This window comes from Archocentrus centrarchus, chromosome 14, assembly GCF_007364275.1.
Source record: "Archocentrus centrarchus isolate MPI-CPG fArcCen1 chromosome 14, fArcCen1, whole genome shotgun sequence".
Taxonomy (NCBI): Eukaryota; Metazoa; Chordata; class Actinopteri; order Cichliformes; family Cichlidae; genus Archocentrus; species Archocentrus centrarchus.
The window spans coordinates 7,013,715-7,029,828 of NC_044359.1; positions in this window are offsets into that span (position 1 = coordinate 7,013,715).

A 16,114-nucleotide genomic window follows, 5' to 3' on the forward strand; every position below is an offset into this window, starting at 1 on the left:
AAAGAGATATAAAAAAACAAGCTTTGCTTAATTTTGTTGAATGTACATTTTTATGTTAAATGTAACCACAGCATCTAAATAGCATTGAGATGACTATATTTAAATGTATCACCTGAACAATGATAAGATGCACTGACCTGCTGTCTAAACAAAGAAGGCCTGTAATTTAGCAACATGTTCTCCAATCCAAAAGGCACCGGTCATTTATTTCAAAACAACATATATGAACGTTTCCAAAATGAGCGCTCCTACATGTGGCTTCATGTGTCATGTTGGTCCCATCCATGTTTAATGTTGCTGTAGCTCAGGTGGTAGAGCAGGTCACCTATTAATCAGATGGTTGGTGGTGCAATCCCAATCAGCTAAATACTCAAGTGCTTGTATGACTGAAAGATGCTTTATAAAGTGCTTTGAGTGCTCAATTATAGTATAAAAGGGCTGTATAGGAATCAGTCTATTTATTGTTTTAACTTTTCCATCTATTGCCATTTAGTCCCTGTAGGCTTTTCAGAAATCTGAGAAAATCCATATTTACATATTTTTTTCAGGATTTTCCAGAGAAAACCAAACACGTTATTCACACACCCTTCCATGTACGATCTTAATGTTATTTTTAAAATGTTGATATTGCTCGTAAATTTTCCCCCGCAAAAACAACCTATGAGGTCATTTTTAAAAAGGAGGACAGGCTGTAATTTAGACATTCATTAAGCATTTGAACCAAAGTCAGCCCACTGAGCTGCCGTGATATCCTTTGATTTAAAATCACTAAAACCATCTTTGCGGAGTTCATTTTTAAGTGAATTGTGTCTTGCAGATTACACACAAAACAGTTTTGGCAATCAGAGAAAAGAGTAAAATCACTGGAAGCTCAAACTCAATCATTAGTGAAAAGCACAGATCGCTCAGCGCATGATGCAGTATAGCTGCTGAAAGAAGCCACATTAATTCTTCTGTTATTTAGTCTCCACGTTATTACCAAGAAACATGAGAACATTTTACATTTTTTTTATATAAGAAAGAGCATTTAAACCCCAAATTTAGCCAGATTTTTTATATAATCAGGCTAAATTTGAATGGCTGTAACCCACTCAGTGGTTTCAGAGTCCACATTTTAAAGTCTTAACTTCAGTATTTTAACCAAGTCAGGAAGCAGAAGTGACCACATCTGGACCACATACTGGAGGACTGCTTAAATAAATGCCCACAAAGATGCGGGGACCTGAGGATGCTGGAAAGCTGCTTGGTCTGGGAGAGAGCAGCACACAATCCCCTACTCCAACTAATGCTCCGTTAGATGAAGGACAGAGCAATCATTAATCACGCCCACCTGGTGCACCCGAGAGAGAAGATGAGATGGGTGAAGGAGGAGGGAGGAAGAGCAAAGCAAACACAAGGTGTGTAACAGTTATAAAGGAGGAAACCATGTTTTTGCTCTTATCACCTCCACATGGTTTCATTTTTTTTTTAGTAAACCCTTGAAAGATCCTGTCAACAACTATTACTCATGAAAACATAAACAAAAAAGTAACTTATTGGTGCAGCGCAAAAGTGAAAGAATAACTCAACCTTCCTGCAGACTAATATGGATAAGATGTCATTAACCTGCAGTTGCAGAGCAATTTGCACCAAGAAGATGAGCATTCATCTCAAGGCTTCACAAACTAGTGGATGGTGTCACAGTGGCTATGTTTATCTTTTATTCTGTCTATGTGTGTGCGTGTGTGTGGTTGGAGTGACAGCTGAATTCAAGGTAGGGGTGGGATTATATCAGGGATCGGCTCTGACCCTCTTCTTGTTTGCAGTGGTGTTGGACAGGTTGACAGATGAGGTCAGGCAGGAGTCTAGGTGGACTATGATGCTTGCAGACACCAAGATCTGCAGGTGGGAGTAATGAGCAGGTGGAAGAGAATCTGCAGAAGTGGAGGTATGCTCTGGAGAGAAGAAAAGTCAGTCGGTAGAAGCAAGATAGAATACGTGTGTGAATGAGAGGGAGACAGTTTTAACAGTGAAGATGGAAGGAGTAAAGGTAGGGAAGGTGGACAAGTTCAAATGCCTGGGGTCAGCCATCCAAAGCAATAGACAGTGCTAAAGAGAGGTGAATAAGAGAGTGCAGGCAGCATGTGGGTGGATGGAGACAAGTGTCAGGGGTGATTTGTGACAGAAGCGTAGCAGCAAGAGTGAAAGGGAAGGTTTTCAAGATGCAGTGAGACCTGGAGGGAGCAGAGTTAAAGATGTTAGAATTTCCTTAGAAGTGACCAGGATGGACAAGAGCAGAAATGAGTACATCAAAAGATTTAGTAGATAAAGAGAGGCAAGGCTGAGACAGGCTGAGTCAGGGATAGTGGATATGCAGGACAAAGGAGCTTGAAGACGGAGCTGCCAGACAGGAGGAAAAAGAGGAAGACCACAGAGGAGGTTCACAGATGTAGTGAAAGAGGACATGCAGAGGGTTGGTGCAACAGAATAAGATGCTATAGATAGAGTGAGACGGAGGCTGATGATCTGCTGTGGCCACCCCTAAAGGAAGCAGCCGAAAGAAGGTTTACTGTGTGATCAGGTTTGGGTGTATTTGGGCAGGGTATGGGGCAAATTGGATGTCACTGAAAGACTTTCCAGAGTACATCGGGAGCAATGATAAACTACTTCCCTTTTCCTTGGATTTGGCACCCCTTCAGCTGGTTATGCCACCTAATTTCCTATGCCAAAAACCAACCCTGCTACAAATACTGAATTATATGTTGCTACTGTCACAGTGCCAGCTGGATCAAATCATTATAACAATCTTGCCGTACCCTTCCTAATTTGTCAAAATTATACATTAGTTAGGATTTGTGGAGCTAAATTGTTTGTTTTCCTCAAACACTAAAGAAAAATAGTACTACTAATAAGCAACCTAATTAGCTGTGCTTCTGTACCTCACAGGTAAGTAATTAAGACTCAGACATTTGTTTTCGTGTATCTGCCGATGCAGGCTAGAGGAAGCAACACAGAAACAATTAAACCAAAAACTCCTTTGTCACCTGGACAATAAGAGAGAGGTTTACAAAGTGACTACTTACCCACTGAATGTCAGCTCTCTTACTCTCTTTTAATGAGTACTACTAACTTACCAGATAGCCATGAAACTTTTAAAACTTAGTCTCCCCATAAGGAGGAAAAACAGCTTTTTCTTAGTTGTTTGAGGATATTTGAAATCCCCGAAACACAAATTAATAAGGCACTTTATCAAATAATGTATGATTCTTTAAATATATGTCTGGCTATGTACTGTACTGGCTTAAGTAAATGGAAGTAAATTTTCTCAAAGAAAGAAAAAAAGCAGCTATTTTATACTCCAAGAAATGAAACAGCAGCTTCTACATTAACTAGAAATGATAGCAGCCTTGAGCAAAACGGAAAAATCCCCACTAACAGCTGACATGATCATAGTGTCTGACAAAATGCTACTTAAGGCCAGTACAGAGCTAAACGTGTATTTAAAGAAGCACACGTGCATACTGATTTGATGAAGTACTTTAATAATTTTCACACAGATGCTCCAAATGTAGTGACAGCAGTATCCACCGGATGTGTGTACAGATTTGATGCTCTGTGATACCTGCAGAGTGGGCTTAGAGCACAGGCTGCGCTGCAGAGCTGCAGCCTCTGGGGATGAAATGGATCAAGATAACATCTGAGGCCAACGTTTGGGGTCGGTAACATCCTGGGAGCCTGTCCTCCGTTAAATAACAACCTCGTAGGTCATTTTTGCCGGCAGGTTTTAAGACCAACATCTAAGTATTAAAATAAAATTAAGCAACCTCTAGCGGTCGCACACGAAGGGGAGTGTGAATAACGTGTTCGGGTTTCTCCAACAAATCCTGAAAAAAAATACATAAATGTGGATTTTCTCAGATTTCTGAAAAGTCTCCGCAGACTAAATGGCACTAGATGCAACCGGAAAAGTTAAAACAATAAATAGACTGATTTTTATATGCCGCTTTACTACTGTACTTGAGCACTCAAAGGTGCTTTATACAACATTCCTCATTCATACAAACACTTCAGTATATTCCCCACACATACTTTGGCATGCTGGCTAGAACAGCCTGGGATTGAACCACCAACTTCCCATTTAATAGATGACCTGCTCTACCTCCTGAGCTACAGCAACATTACCCACGGACATGACCACATGTAGAGCACTCATTTTGGAAATGCTCATATGAGCTTTTATTTTATTATACTTTAAATATGCACTGATATTGCCAGATGTCAATAAAACACCTTTGTTTTTCCATCAGACTATGGATCTTTCTTCCATGAACCCTATCAAATATGACCATAGAGCCACCATCACACAAGATAACCTGGGAACAAGACGGAGGTGGGTGCCAAGAACAAATACAGTAAAAAGAGAGCAGAATACATTACACCTTCACTCTATATCATTTCACCTGTAGCATATCACACACCTGGGAATGTGTAATTCTTATTTTCAATAACTAGGTGAGGTAGGATGACAGATAAGATAGATTTTACACACCCAGAGGAAATTCGTCACAAGCGCATCTTCTCAATGAATTAATATGAAAATACAGAGTGACACAGCCTTTATTGCTCACTGGCTCACACGCTGCGATTTTAACATTACCCATCAGTCAACATACAAATAACAACACGTTTGTTATAACAGTAACTGCCCTCAAAGGAAATGCTGTGCTTTCTGCTTTCCCAAGGCAAACAAGAGCCACCGATGACAGTGTGCTTAGATGCTGCAGTGATGTATCATATAGTTTCACACCTAAATATCTTGATGTCTAGGTGTGCCCTGTAAAGGCAAATATACGTTTTTATTTGCCATAAAATGCTAAACAAGATACAGCAATGACTTGCCTCCATGAAGAATGTAATTTTTTTTATGGTCTTGGTTTTATTGTTATTTAATTCAGTTTCACTCATCAGGTTATTTGGTTGATATGGGGAAATCAAAGCAGTCAAGAAATCTAAGTAGAAAACCTATTTGGAAGAGAATCCAGCAGCAAATGGTAAAATTTGTCACTGTCTTCTCTTTTCTGTGTTCATGAACCCAACCACACGATTCCTGTGTAATTCAGTTCAATTCAACTCAATTTTTCCTATAAAGAGCGTAATCACGCAAACTTGACCTCTGTAAACACTTTTCAGAGTTTGGGCTCAGTCACTCACTTTTGGTAATACTGAATACAATATCAAATCTATATCTTAAATATTGGTCATGTGTTTCAGTGACAGGCTTATAGCAGGCGTAACAGGACAGCTTCACAGTCAGACCAGCCCCTCCTCATCACATCCAGTTTTCTACAGTGAAAACACTCATCTGTCTGTTTCAAACTGAGACTTCGGGAACCAGAGGGCAACACCACAGCAGTTATGTTCATCTTTCATACCGTCTATGGCTTAGAAAGAAGAAGAGAAAAGAAAGAGCTTTATTTGTCACATACATATACATGCAGTGAAATTCATTCTCTGCATTTAACCCATCACACACATGGAGTATGTAGTACACACAGCACAGCATGGAGCAGGGGGCAGCCAAAGGGCGCCCGGGGAGCAACCTGGGGGGGTGGGCTTGCTCAGGGACCCACAGTGATGCCAGCCCGAGGATTTGAACCAGGGTCCTCTCAGTGATGAACCCTCTTCTTCTCCCCTAGGCCACCACTCCATTACATCCTAATGTGGCTGGATTAGGCAGCTAGCTGACCAACCTTAGCATTTTTAGCATTGTATGAGAAAATACATGAACCCAGAATGACTTTTCTGTCCCTATATGAACTTTGTGTTGGACTCTGTTGTAATGGGAGCTGGGCCTTTGCTGACATTAGTGGATTCTATATCTAATCTAACGTGCTGAGCAGAAGTGAGGCACTGTGGTGATAAGGCAGTGAGGATGAACGTCATGGGTCATTCTCTGAATTCGGCGCACTCTGTGTCTCCCAGGTTTACCTCAAAGATTTTCATATAAAGTAAACAACAACATTTCTTTAAAAACAAGAAATGGAAATATCCATGTGTCTTTACAATATAACACAAATATTTTTTTAAAAATTGTGTTTTAAAAATTTTTATGGATTGCCGAGATATAGAGTTCAGCCAAATGAGCATGTCCCCGCTGATCAACATTATTCTTTCACTGAATATAAAACAAATAAAAATAGCCACTAACCACAAATTATTTCTACTAATATAAAAATTTGCCAGCATTCTTTAACCTAAAAAAAAGAAAAATGAGAAAAATATATGACTTATTTATAAAATAGTACTTTTTAATCATGTCCCCCAGTTTTTTTCAACCCCGTAACAGCATACCATTTCCCCCCTTTTTAAAAATAATGGTTCGGCTCAATTTCCTCAGCACCCAGGAAGTGACATCACTCAAGTCTTTTCCCACTCGCACTGTAAAGACTGGTAAGTGTTAGCATACTTTCTTACCTATATTTCATTGTTTTTATCCACAGACTAACATCGTCAAGCTCAACCTTTCAACACTGTTACATGCATAAATGATATTTACTATTTTTTGGGAAAAAGCAAAGAGTTGTCTTGGAAAAATATATTAATTTCTTGTTTTCCTCATGCCATATGCTGCTTCATACCCTATCTAATGTGGACTTATGGCTACTTTTAGCTAAAATCTTCAACCCCGTAACATTCAACCCCATAACAAACCCCACTGTTACGGGGTTGAGGGTTGGACTGTTCTTAAGTCAGGCAGCCCCTTTTCTCTAAATGTTATTTCATGATTATTATTTTCAGATTGCGGCTATCAGATGGATAAATCAAATGCAGAGAGAAAGGTAGATTTTCATGTTCTTATTGATAATTATGGGAATCAAGTTTTGACTTGTACTAGGAGGAGGTTTTACAAGTAATTGCTGGCTAATATGGCCCCATCAGCCTTTTTCCTTTGCAGATTCATAATCTTTGTCAAATTCCCTTCATTTTGATATACTACTTGCTATGTTTCAGACAAGACTAAATTTTCACAGTCATGACCGCATGACCTTGAAGGTTAAAGGACAACATTAAGTGCTGAAAGCCTATTTGAAGATGTACTACATTTTATTTCAAAGTCACAGAATAAAATCAGTTTTTTCATTGTTTTACCATTAAAATGTATTAACGACTTGCCCCCAAATTTGCTGTATTCAAATCCCTCTAGAATGTGAACCCCTGGTTCAGTTTTCAAAAACTAAACTGTTCTGTAATCTGTGTGAACAGTTCTGTCAATTTAGCTTAGAATTTAAATCAAACTGACAACTTTCAAAATTTATCCAAGTACCGATTTTCAGTTCAGAGTTTAGTTAACGCTCAATTGCCATTTTTAAGAGCTGACAACAATGCACTGCAGATAGCATAGATGGCAGATTCAAGCACATACAAAATTATTTTAATATTAACATTTACAGTTAAGAGTGTAACTGTGTTGTGATGTCGTTACACTGTTAAACTGATTACAGTGAAACAGATTTTGTATACAGCATTCAGTCTTTGCTGTCCTTCATTTTTTTTCTTCTCACAAGACAGATCTCTTCAATCTAAATGTGATGTTATTTTAAAACAATGTTAAATATTATATATCTACTGTTATGTTTCTTTCCTCTTGTTTGTTTTAATGAATTAAAGTCAATTTCATCTTGATTAAATGTCATTTATTCAACCCCGTTACAGTGTGTTCAACCCCATTACTTGATACGCTGTTATACATTTTTTGATAGTAATAACAAATATTAGACTAATGTTTGTTTAACTGTATGCAAAGTTTAGAGGACAAGTAGAAAACATAAAAAAGCCTGATCTAATGTTTATGCTAAAGTGTATTTTCATGATTTATGAAGACTGCTTGTACATTAAGTTGCCATATTCTCCTTGACAGTCAAATTATTATTATTTAGAATCAAATAAAATATACTTACAATAAGTTAGTTTACACAAGGGACAGTTGACGACAAAGAAACTGGAAGAATTAGTTTGATTATGTTTTAGAGTCATACTCATACAAGAATGAATCTGTCCCGTTACGGGGTGGAATTTAAAACAACCTAAGCAACAAAGAAATAACTAAGAATTTTTGGGATTTCATTTGTAAGGTGGGAAAACATCTTTTCTCAGAGGTTCAAATAGTTCTTCAGTAGTTGCAATGTTCAGAGACACTATTTTTTGAGGTTTATTTTTCAGTAACCTGAGAACCCAAAGTGCACTGAATTCAGAGAATGACCCTCATATCAAATAAAAATCGATATGTTAGAGGATGAAAAACACCACATAGGCCTACTGTACTTTTAAGCACATATATCAATCAATGGAAAACTTTAGCAATATAATAATATAAAGGACTTTTTCTTAATTTTCAGGTCATTGCAGGTCACAATTAAAAGGGCTCAGCTTCAGCTTTCTTCCTAGGCAAATCAAACCAGTGTAAATCACTTCAGACAGATCATGACAGGACAGTTTTTCTTTTTTCGGCACTTCTTGGTCCCTGTGTCCTCGGCTATCGATGGCCTTTGATGAGAACCCTGAGTGATTACAGCCGGGCTTCACCTCTGTGCCCCAAGCACCCCACAACCTCGCCTAATTTGTTTTCTTGCCAAGCAATTAAAAATGCAGCATGGAGGAAAGGGCTGATCAATGATACCTGGCAACCACAGAGGAAAAGACTCAGGCTTTCCGGCCATCCATCTGTGGCTACCTGCTGTCCATTTATCTGTCCATCCACATAAGCACATAAGTTCTTTAATCTACCGTCACCCACTGCTGACCTTGGGATAAATAGGGGCTTCTCTGTCTGTCTGTGTGCGTGGTTGAGAGGTCAAGGTGGTACAGTTGTTTGTGCAGGCTTGCGTGTATGTTCCTCTCTGGAGGTTAAGGCTATTCCGTTTAGGACTCCACAGTGTGAAGCAAAGCACTCACGTGTATGAACACACAGTCAAACACACTCAATGCCATTGAGAACCTAGAGTGAAAGAAATATCCTGTTTGTCAGCCAGCCATCATAACAAACACACAAACTAGGTCCAATATATTGATTAAAGGTAGCTTTAAGGTTTTAAAAATAACAATAGATTATCGCAGGCAGTTTTACCATATGCCATAGGTATACAGTAGATATACGATCACTAACACATTCTCACCTTGACAATGTGTGTTCCCTTTTTTCTTTCAGAAACAAAAAACAAATCTCAGTACAAATTGCAGGCCTATTAAAAGAAGTATATTGATGAAATATCCCACCTTGACCTGACTACATTTCTACTTAATGAAATGACTAACATGAATTGTCACCAAGCAATTCAAGAAGAGAAAGGGTTTTCAAAGGTGATTCACAAAGAGAAAGAAGAAACACAAAGATATCCAGTTTTTTAAAACTGCATGAACTGAGAGACCCCATGCCTCAGGAGTAATAAGTAACTGCCTTTACAAAAGGTGTAACAGAAAGCTGCTAAGCTAGCTAACTGCCTCAACCTATAATGCACCCATTGCACCTACACCTACAACTTCTAGAGTTACAGCATTTGCTTGTTGCCACGAACCAGCAGCTACAACGTGGGAGAAAAGTGTCAGAAAACACAGACATCAGCAGCACACCAGAAGGTGGACTGTTATAGATCAGTATCCCACAGCAGTAACTGCACCACGAAGGCAGAATAAAAAAAGACATGGCTGGTGATACTGAAATACTGAGTTACTGATTGCCTTTGCAAATTCAAGTCAAAATGCTCTATCCAAATTAAAAAAAAAAAAAAATTGTTCCTGTTAATGGTAAACCTACAAAATCAGAGCCACAAGTTCAAGGTATAGGATTGCAATAAATCAGAATAATTTAAATTTGCATATTTTTTCCTTACCTCTTATTTCTTAAAACTCTTTAAACAAAGAAAGGAAATTTGACTGCCAGAAGTATTTCTCAACGTGACAGATGTTGCCAGATGTTGCCCACTCATATACTTACTTACCCTCTATTATACAGCACTGAGTACATGCAAGACAGATTTATTTTTGACAGGTTAGATTTGAGTATTTTTTAAGAAATGATGGAGCACTAAACTGGATGAATGATGACAATCTTGCATTACGTGACCAGTCTTCTGTAGTGCTGCCATTTAGAGAATCCAATTAGGTAAGATGTCAAGCAAAGGTCATCACAACCAGCTACTTGGAATCCCTCGGTCTGCGCAGATGGATAGCCACGTATGCGAGCCACCTGCTGGGATGTCGTATGTGTGTCTCTGTGTATGTGGCAGGGGTACTATGCACCTTTGTGTACATTCTGTGTTTTCATCTGTGCCATTAGCGCAATTAACAGCTCATGTAGAAGAACTGAGGACTTCAGTATGTCCCCCGAGCACCGTGATTACATTTGGGTTGATGAACCAGATGCTGTACGTGCAGCTAACTATGTTTGCTAAATGTGTGTTCTTTTCACATGACATCAGATCTCAAAATTGTATTAATTGACTTCTAACTCAGGAGCATGTACATTTTTTCACATTTCAGAGGATCCTGTGCAGTTCATCCTGGTTTTCTGTTTATATATAGAAATACAGAGTGAATCCAGACTTGATTTATGATTCTATTTCTATTTCCATCCATCCATCCATTTTCTGACATTTATTTGGTTCCAGGTCACAAGGGCAGCAGTCTAAGCAGACCTCCCTAGGCTTAAACCTTTCCAAAATGATCAACTGGAGAGAGAGTAAACAAATACCAGCAGTGCTGAACATTTATAGCCATTATAAAAACACGACTATCTAAAAATGTAAAATTAAGATTACTTCACGTGCTATAGAAACTAAAAGAAAATAATCCTGTTTTTATCATGTATTACTTCAAAGTCAACTTGAAGTAATACAGTTATGCTGCTGTCACGAAGAGCAAAATTCAAAATGTGGGACTGCCAAACTTCTGAGATCACGACTTCTCCAACTTTTAAAATATAACAATATCTGTATAAGATGGCTGGATGAACAAATGTGTTTTATCACAGATGAACAAAGGTGAACTCTAACCTGCGAGTCTGCCAGAGTCTACACAGGGATCACATTTTGCTTTATATGATGTCAGTGAAAGTCAGAGTGAGTATTCGAAGAGTTTCACAGTGTGACCCTGGGGCAGTTAAAGCAGATATTTAAACCAGTTGGGCACAACAGTCTACAGGCAGAGTGTGCTTCATGCAATCTGAGAATACACAGAATTTTTTCTGTAGACTTCATCTTGATTAGGGAGCCCTTTTGATTCCCAACAGTCAGGAGAGCTAGATTCACCAGAATGTCAATTTTGACAGTTATGACATCCACAAAAGGGGCGTACTGCAGAACCTGTTGTGTTTAATCGCTCTACAACATATTATTATTGGAACAGAGACATGGAAGAATTGCATTATGGCTGAAAGTTCAGTCATCTGTTTCCTCACCATTGGGAGCCATCTTCCTGGACTTTCAATTAGTCAAGACCATTTCATGGTAATGCTGCTATGATAAGCAGCAAATGACCAACTCAATTACACTGCACACAAATGAAACAGCGGTGGAACATTTTGAATTATGATGGGCAGTTGCCTCTACACTCACATAGCCTTTCAGTGACCTCTTGCTTTTGCTTTCATCTCTCTGTCTTCTCTCATTTGCACCCTTCATTCTTTCCACTGTCTCCTTCTTTCTCTTTTTAATTCCCTGATTTGAGTGGGAGTAATTAATTAAGACATTAGTCATAGGATACAGAAATCTGGCACCTTGTTGGTATTCACAGTTCACTCGTGTTTGACTGTTACTGAAAAGAAACCCAAAGGTGTTATTTTGCATATGGCATGTAGATGGTCATGACCTCTAATCCATTTGTGATGCTTACATGGACATGCTCACATACTATAGGTCACATGTATATAATAAATTCAATTGTGAAAGAAGCAGTGAGCCTGCGTATGAGGGGCAGGGGAACGACACACACACACACACACACACACACACACACACCTAGTTTTCAGTGACAAAGAAAGGATTAAATCATAACAGTTAACAATGACTGTTTGTTGCCAGAAGTACAACAGGTGTTTTGCATGTAAGCACAGCAACACAATGTGTTAAAAACATCAAGTAAAAGTGCATCACGTGTGATGGTCCTGGAGTTTTGAGCCAGTATTTTGAGATTATTATTCTTTGCCTTGGTTAAGCATCTTTTCTCACTTAGAAATTTTTGTGATTTTTCTGAATTTTGTGCTAAGGGTTTAGCCTCGACAAATTATGATGGTTACTCGAGTTCTGTTATTTATATCTTTAGTGTCGGTATCTTGATATTATTTCTGAAGCCTTGGTTTTTTCCTCTCTTGTACAGTGTGTTTAGGTTTTTAGTAGTTTTGTGTTTAGAGTTCTGTGTATGGCTCCAGTTTATGTGTGTACATGCTTCCCCGTGTTGTGTCAAGTCTGGGTTTGTATCATGTTGGTCTCTTCCTGTTTTGTTTTGACAGTCCCCTGCTCCCTGTGTGTTGTGTTTAGTTTTGTTTCCCCTGTCTCATTAACGTCATTCAGTCCACCTGTCCTGGCAGCTGTTTCCACTCCTCTCGTTACCTGCTGTGTATATATTGTCTGTGTATTGTTCAGCTTTTTTGTTGCGCTGTAAATTGTGTGCAGCTTGTGTGCTTCATGCCTGCCTTGGAGTTTGGGATTTAGTATTTTGTGTTTTTTGGACTTGGTTTAAGATTCAGCATTAAAGCTCCTTTAAGTTCAGCTCGGTTCTCACTCGTCCTGCATTTGGGTCCAACCCCGCCTGCCTGCATATTTAGAACTCACACACAAAATTAACTACAGGGGTCATAATTAAAAGTAACTGTTAGCCAGTTGATTGTTGATAGTTATGAGTGCATTCATAAACTCTGCATCAGCTGAACTTTTCAGAAATTAAGTTTCAAGGGACTCAAAGCAGAGGTAGATTTTGTCATTAACTGCTACAACTTAAGAATACATGTCTACAGAGGCAGGAGTCTACCACAGCCAAAAAGACCCAAGTTGCAAGCTACGCAAAGGTGCCCCAGAGACAGTCCAGCTCATAGCAGCAGTATATGCAGTAACACACAATCTGGAACGACGTACACTGAGAGGCAAAACCAAGTAGCTGGATATTGAACAGGGTCATCTGTGTTGCATATGAATTAGAAGTACCCAACTCCTGATGGGAGACACTGCTGAAAGAATGACAGGGCTAAGGTCCTGTGGGACTTCTAATTCGACGAGACTTCAACCAGACACAGTGGTGGTTAACATGGAGCAGAAGACCGCAGTTGTGATAGATATGGCGGTGCTAGCAAACAGCAACATCAGAAAGGAGCAGCATGAGTAAACAGAAGTACCAGGGAGTGAAGGAGCAACTGAAGCAGATGGGGTCGTTAAAGTCCAAAGTAGTCCCAGTGGTGGTTGGAGCATTAGCTGTAACCTCAAAACTGGACGAGTGGCTCCAGGAGTCACGTGCTACTGTATAAGTTCCTGTCCTAGGAACAGCTAAGATACTGCACAGAACTCTCAAACTCCCAGGCCTCTGGCCTAGGATCTGAACTTAAGGAAACTCAAGAAACACTAAATAGTAACTAAAACAGAACATAAGTTGTATATACTAGAAAAATTATGAAAAGAAAGCAGAAATCTATTCTTTCTGTTTATTGACTTTTTAATCTGCACCTATTGCAAATCATTTGTAAATATAATACACTGGTACTCAGCTCAAAGAAACTGATGAACTCTGCGCAACAGCAAAAAACAGAATGTGTGTATTGTTCTAAATTCAACCTGAGACTTCATTCACCTTTGTTTTATTCACCATTCATCAAATCAAAGAAAAACAAAGAAAAAAAACATCACCGTAAGATATGATAGAGACACACTGATGCCTTTTTTTTTTATCTCTCTAGATTAGACAAGCCTCACTTCTCTACAAGACTGTGGAAAAAAAATATATATATATATATTATATATATATATATATATATAGCGTATGGGGTTCTTCAGCAGCCTTCTTTAGTAAAGCTGTCTTAAACTTTTAATATGAAGCTTGTTCTGCTGTTAATCAAGGATGTTAAGCTTATCTAACTGTTGCACTCAGTGTAAGCCACTCTGGATACGGATCCTGCACAAAATATAAACGTGAAAAAAAGTGAGGACTAACCTTACACACATTTAGCATTTTAAGTGCTGTACATCCTTTGATGTAGCCTCCTAACTGTGGATATTACTATTTATTTTCCAGCAGGGAGAAATCATGACAGCTGTTCTTCACTGACTCAGCTGAGACACATCAAAGGCTCTTTATGCACCAAGAAGTGGATATCACCTCAGAAGGTACCACTGAATGAAATCACTACGAAGGGGAGGGCTTTTTTTTCTTTTTTTTTTTAAAAGAGTTCTTTTGACTTGGGTACTTGCTTTAAGGATGGGTCAACAATTCAATTCTATTTTATTTCAACTTCAAGGTGCTTTATATTGTAAGGTAAAGACCCGATAATAGCAGAAAGAAAACCCCAACAATCAGACGAGCCCTGAGCACTTGGCGACAGTGGGAAGGAAAAACTCCCTTTTAACAGGAAGAAACCTCCAGCAGAACCAGGCTCAGGGAGGGGGGGGTCATCTGCTGCGACCAGCTGTGGTGAGCGGAAAACAGTGAATATTAAACCATTTGGGAATATCCACAAAGTAATGTACCATCTCAAGTAACTAAATTAAAGTTGTACATGATGATTCTGGCAAAATTAAGATTAATCAATTCAAGACACTCAATTGTATGAGGTTTTATCAAAGATTTTTGAGGGGGGAAAAAAAAAAGGTTACATTTAGTCAAGTCAAGTCAAGTCAAGTTTATTTATAAAGCACGTTTAAAAACAACAGCAGTTGACCAAAGTGCTGTACATTTAAGATAAATAAAATAACTTAAAACACAATGTAAAAGAGATAGTTAAAACAGGAAGCATAAAATTATAAAAACAAAAATAAAAATAAAAGAAAACAACATCAGTAATGTATCCAGTACTCATTTTGATTTAAAAGCCAAAGAATAAAAATGGGTTTTCAAACGAGATTTAAAGATGTCAACTGTAGGGGAGGTCCTGATGTGAAGGGGCAGCTTGTTCCATAATTTCGGAGCAACGACTGCAAAAGCCCGATCACCTCTATGTTTTAATCTTGACCTCGGTACAGTTAAGAGCATTTGCTCAGCAGACCTCAGTGATCTGATGGGAGTGTGCAGGCTTATAAGATCAGAGAGGTAGGTAGGTGCTAACCCATGCAACGCCTTAAAAACAAATAATAAAACCTTAAAATCAATTCTAAAACTGACTGGTAACCAGTGTAAGGATGCAAGTATGGGGGATATATGGTCTCGTTTATGAGTGCCGGTTAGTAATCGTGCTGCTGCATTTTGAATCAGTTGCAGACGACGAAGTAGCGACAGACTGACACCTGAATAGAGACTGTTACAGTAATCGAGTCGAGATGAAATGAAAGCATGGATAGCTTTCTCAAAATCCGTGGAACAGAGAAATGGCTTCACCTTTGCAAGCAGACGAAGATGGAAGAAGCTAGATTTGATGACGGTATTAATGTGCTTGTCAAAGTGCATTTAGGACCATCTTGTGCTCGTCTGGACTGTTTTCAACGCAGCTGCTATTTTTAGATTTCTCACTTGCAGTCCTGTTATGTTCCTCTTGCATGTGTGCCTCTGAGATGTGTGCTGGATCTCCTCCACTGCGTCAAAGTGGTGATCCTTCAACTTGATTTTAATTTTTCGTGAAGTGGACAAAGTTGCTGGCAGGCAGACCTGATGAGTGGTCCAGGTGGTGAACAAAGATTGTTTGTATGGCCAAAAAACTCCTGCATTTTAAGATGTGCTCTGAGCTGGCGTGAGGTGGCAGGTTGGCATGTGCCACAGGTCAGATCTGTTCCTCTGAATGTTCTCCCTCACATGCCTCAGGTCAGTCCATTAGAAGAAGGATGTTGAAACAAACAAACTCTCTCAGTCTCTCTCCTCACTTGAATCATGTTTGGATACCATGTGGACTTCAGCTGAAACCTACTTGGTCATACCAGCTCATGAAATTCAGATCAGTTTCAGTTGGAAG